Source organism: Cryptomeria japonica, chromosome 1 (genome assembly GCF_030272615.1).
Source record: "Cryptomeria japonica chromosome 1, Sugi_1.0, whole genome shotgun sequence".
Classification (NCBI taxonomy): Eukaryota; Viridiplantae; Streptophyta; class Pinopsida; order Cupressales; family Cupressaceae; genus Cryptomeria; species Cryptomeria japonica.
The window spans coordinates 441,553,815-441,559,611 of record NC_081405.1 but is presented as its reverse complement, the minus strand read 5'-3'; the positions used below and the strand labels follow the sequence as shown (position 1 = coordinate 441,559,611).

Here is a 5,797-nt window from a genome sequence, read left to right as displayed (position 1 = left end):
CTTTCTTCCAACTTGATAGCTTGAGGTTTATCCCAACTCTTCTCATTCTTCATATTATCCATTGAAGAAATTCCTCCATATCTTGCGAACAAAGATTCCTTCCCCCTACTTACTGCTTCCCGATTCTCCTTTTGAAAAAAACCCTTGCTGAAGGCGTTGCAGCTAGGTGGATTGCTAATGATGCCTTCACCAAAAAGCACTTTTGCATAGGTCTTTTCCCAGGGACATCATCCCTTTCCTCCTGTGCCACTGTATGAGGAGGAGATGTTGTCGCCACCACCTCTTGTTCTACGACCAAATCCTACAAAAAAAACCCTAGGAGGGCACGACAGCATCATTCTCGCCCCTCTTTCTCCTCAATTCCATTAAGTAAGCCTTGTCAATCAAAACCTATTGGGATATGAAATAACATTAATAATTTTCAATGGATTGACAAATGTCTTTGATCATCAAATTGACTAGTAAACATTTCCTTGCTATGATGCATTTTTGGTTTAATTAATATATCTTTTTAAACCCTTTCTATTCCTTGGTATGTATGTCCAACAACCTTATAAATTTTAGAAATAAGAGGTATAGGATTAATAGAATAAATACTCCACACAACATAAGAGGCCTATAAGATGGAGGAATATAAGGGATAACACCTCTTATAGATTGAAATACTATAAATACAAGTGGCTTGTGTTCAGAATGAGAAAAATTGTGAACACCAAGGGATAGGGGAGGAACATCAAAACTAGAAATACCAATCTATCACATGGATGAATCCTTAAATCTACCTTAGGAATGACTATTGGAGGAAGGAGACATGAAGTAAAGTCAACATTCAAAGCTATATATAATGATATAACAAAGAATAAGCATCAAAGGCCATAGATGTACATGACATAAAATATTAGATGCAAAAAAATAAGAAAACAAGTACCATTGAAATACACCCATTGTCATCCAAATCACCACAATATGAAGAAGTAGAATCATCACTAAGTAGTATGCATGATCAAAACTACATAAACACATCAAAATTATCACCCTAAAATGATAATCATGTAAGTTACTTGATTTTACCAACTCATGTGAGGAACTAAAATGCTTCCTATAATTTTTATCCAAGGTATGTTAATTGAATTGATAATGAGCAATATGAAACCTTAGAATGTAAAGTTGAGCCTAACCATATAGTTCATTAATTAAGCATTTAATATAGAAAATAACAAAGGAGGCATAAGAGAATTAACACCCCCCCCCCCCCCCAACACACACAAAACTAGTCTTTGACATATGATTATAGCTAATTATAGGGATTTCTACATATAAATCATGTATTATATCTTATACCTATAACTATGGTAGATTCAAGGTCAATTTTAATGAATGTTTGGATAACAGTTGCATAGATGACCTTCATTTATAAAAGTGTGGACTTGACCTTGCCTTGATTTAATACTCATAAACCAATAGTTAAATATTTAAGTCACAACTAATGATAAAACTACTATTTGTTTATGTGTAACACTAATCCTTGTTCCAAGAACCTTCAAAAGTAAATTCACCTTTGATATTTAAAAAACATGATGATAATGTGCATCATTAGGACCTACTAATAAGTGAGGGATCATATATCTTTTCCCAATTATAGTTGATTCCTACTATATTGTTTCAATTATGTTGGAACAAGATTGAAGACACTTCAAAAAGTGAGGCAATGATGTTCAATGCTAAAATAAAATGCTAATCTAATAATGAATATTTTTGGTCTTTATACTCTTTACTATTATTTTTTTAATAATTTGATTTCTTTCTTACATTAGATTATTTTAAAACAACCTAAGACTCTCCTTATTATGTTGAACACAATGTACCACTGAGAGGGGGGTGAATCAATGGTTTCCAAAAACTCTTTCATCTTTTGATCCTAAGAGTGAGCATCGGTTAGCAAAGCAAACACAAGTAAACCTACCGGTGAGATAATGCAAGACTTCACAATGCAATCACACAAAGGCACGTCACATGACATCGGTATGTACGAGGAAAACCCAAGATGGGAAAAACCTCTGTGAGAATAGCTGGTGGAGTCTCTTGCTCCAATCCAGCCTCACAATGAAAATGTAGACACCTAAAATTGTCATGTCTAATTAAATAAATTTATTTATTTATTTAATTACTTTAGCCTAATACTTCTATTAATTACATAAATTCTTATTTATTTAATTAATTCATTTATCCTCTTCTAGCTTTATTTCTCATTTAAATAAATACATTTATTTATTTAAATTATCCTTTTCTTAAATTAAATAAATATTGTATTTATTTAATTGATCCCACTTCCTCTATTAATTAAATGAATCTTTATTTATTTAATTAATTCATTAACCTTTTCTACCTATGACACATGTCATTCATCTCTTAATTCATACACTACCTACCCTCTCATTATTTTATTATTTTCTTTACCTACCCTCTAATCATAGCCAACCTCTTTTACACCTCTCAATCTTATCCCTCCATTTCATATAGTGGCTTCTATATAAGGAGATGCTTCCTTCATTATTAACCCTAATCAATCTATGCATTCCAACCCCCCGCTTATGACTCGACTACACTACGCTTTTGAACTTTCATATGCAATCCTACTTGCAACCACATTTCTGTTCTTTGTTGAGCTCTTGTGCACATATAAAATCTGAGAGCAAATATATCAAGCAAGATCAATGGAGATAGGAAGAATGGAGATCCAAACCCTATTGGACATGTAATGGTGTAATCTTTGTGATTTCATTTGATTTGCATTGTCTTAGGTAATCTTCATATGTTATGGTGGAGCTTTGTTGTTGTTAGGCTAGGGTTTTGTGGTTGAATCCATTTAGTCTTTCAATATTGTTAATCCACTTTTCACCATATACAAAAAACACTGGTTACAACATTTAGGGCACCACTCCTGATTTAGGGCACCAACCCAAGGAGCACCAACCCCTTATTTAGGGCACCAACCCAAGGAGCACCAACCCCTACTGATTTTATGGGAACCAACCCAAAGGAGCACCAACCCCTGCACCGAGCTCCAACTCAATGAGATACAATAGATAAAATCAATACAATAATTATAATCTGGTTACAAATGAGTTATGTAACCTCACAGATATGTCTCTTCACCACTCCACCCCTGCTCTACTCTCTATCGGTTCTCTTCTCACCCTATCTAACTCTTCCTCTACTCAACCTCTACCTTGTCTACTCTCCTCTCACTCTCTTCCTCTGCTCACCTCTACCTTGTCTTCTCTCCTCTCACTCTCTTCCTTTGATAACCTCTACTCACTATAGCTCCCTTACTGGTTCAAGCTCTACCAGTTGTCTACCTTTCCACCTAGTTACCAATTACTTCCACAATACCGGTTAAACCCTTCTCAATCCTTGCATGTTGTTGCTTCTTTCCTGTCAGTCCTAACACTACCGGTTGTCTTGACTGATGCACTTCTTGTAGCTTATCAGAATCTCAGACCTTTACTGGTTAGTCCCTTGCTAAGACTTCTTACTAGTTGCACCTCCAAATGCTTAGTTGCTTAACTCTCATAGTTATATCAATCCTTTTCTTTCAACTGGCATCACACCTTCTGGCAGAATCCTCCAATAGCACGATCTCATCGATTTTGACTTGCATATTTATAAACAAGTCTTCCTGCCAAAAACCAATTCAAATTTCAAGTGGTCAAGGTTTCTTCATCGACCTTGAGGCAAACCAAATCCAATTAGATCTCCTTCCAGAGATCAACCACTTGTAATAAATCAATCAAACTTTGCCAAACTCGCGGCTTCTAATACACATTTGCTAAGTTTAGCAAACATAAACAGTCTGTCGAAAAGGCACTTCGTCAATCACCATAAATGGTTCAACAGATTGCATCACCGACCTCGTTCTGCACCTGAACGTTTCGCATCGATTGATTCCTCCCTTCGATCACCTCTGCTCGACCTTCCTCGAGTCACACACCTCTGCAACACATCCCATGATAAATGAGGTTTGCATTTAATGTCGACCAACTTTGCAACAACCTCGTCGATGCACACTCCATCTACTTCTCCATGCATGTCCGCTACCTCGACTCCACGTGGCACCTTTGTCGACATCCATCTTAGCTCACTATGTTGATCCATCATGGTAATCGACCAATTAAACACAATGATTGTATGCTTCATACTACCAGTCCCTCTTTGCCTACCGGTTCTCTAACCCTGCTGGTATATCTCTCCTTACTGGTTAACCTTCATACCTTCACCTTCCTTGTGTCGATGGATCATTTCAGCCCGATCATCACACAAATTGGCTCTCATCTCCATGTTGGTGGTGTATCATATTGATTGGTCATTGTCCTTTCCAATCAACATGTTCATCTTCATCTGAAGAGAGCCTTTCACTTGTGTATTTTCTAGCATACCGATAGCCCTGTTTACTGGTAGACACTACATCTGCCTTCATGCCAGTAACATGCATGATAAAATCATGCAAGCAGTCTTCAACTATCCTTGCATCAAACTACATTTGCATTCTAGTTGTACTCTTTGTTTGTAGCTGAACCTTTCCTTCTCCTTCATCTGGAAAGTTTTCCTCTTTGTCGGTTTGTCAAAGTGATAAACTCATCACTCCTTGTTTGTTCGGTGGCTCATCTTCTTACTCTGTTGATTAGGTGCACATCACTGATCTCACATGTTGGAGGCTCACACATATCATCTAGTCGGTGGAGATAGATACACCGTGGTTCACAATCTGCCAGTCACCAGTGGGAGAGGAACTATGTCAGTTGTTGGCCAATGGCGTGACTTCCCTATTATTTGGCGAATGAAATTTCCCTACAATCCTCAAGTAGAATTCCTTCTTCAATCTTCTCTTCTTCCAAAGACACCATCATTTACCAATGGGAGTTCTACTAGATGGCATCATACTAGCATATCAGTGACCTGTGCACACTGCAGTCTTACTAGTCATCATCTTACCGGTTAGTACCAACATGTATACTAACATGTTCATCCACTTATTCATCGGGTTCCGGTTTCTTCATTCTCAACAACACCTTGTATACCAGTGACTCTAGCTTGCATACCAGTTGGCCTCAACTGCACACACTATTGGTTGTCATCCATGACAGTAATACCAGATGACATCAATGACAACATTGCACATACATCTCCCATATCGGTTGCCTTCCTATACCAGTTGACATCAATGACAACACAATGCCAACGATCTCCCACTTTGGCATTGATGTCAACACATGTAGTATCCGACATACTACAGACTCTCTCTCCCCCTTTGACAACAATGGTAAAGGGCATTGGCATCCGGTATAGAACAGACATTATTTTTCCCTCTTCCTACTGGTTGCTTCTCCATTTTTTACCGCTATGCATTGCATCATCTCACACAACAACACTTGAGATGGAGGGTTCAGACATCAACTGACCCCAATCCTATATAGCAGTCTAATACCAATGGTACACTCTTAATCTATGGAGGTTGCACTGACACCAAACTGTTAGTAGCAATCAGGTACCAATCTGATATATTCTCCCCCTGTGCAGGTAACTCTCCCTCTTTGTGATCACAACCGGTTAAGTGAGCCCTTTTCTCCTACTTTACAGGTTGTTCTACCTATAACCCAGACTGTAATTCCTATCACCCAGTGGCTTATTGACAAATGAGCACATTCTTTTCCTATTCTATTATACTCTTGGGTAACTTGATTGTGACTTTGATAGATAGACAAATTGAATAGGCACCTTCCCAAAGTCACTGACATAC

The 5,797-nt window shown here is 37.6% G+C and overlaps 1 non-coding gene across 1 annotated transcript; it reads right to left on the bottom strand.

Annotated features, from left to right (window-relative positions):
- Positions 1 to 379: 379 nt before the first annotated feature.
- On the bottom strand, positions 380 to 458 carry LOC131066597 (small nucleolar RNA snoR14). The gene has a single exon (XR_009111698.2). It is a non-coding gene; the product is annotated as a small nucleolar RNA snoR14 (small nucleolar RNA).
- Between the last annotated feature and the right edge of the window lie 5,339 nt (positions 459 to 5,797).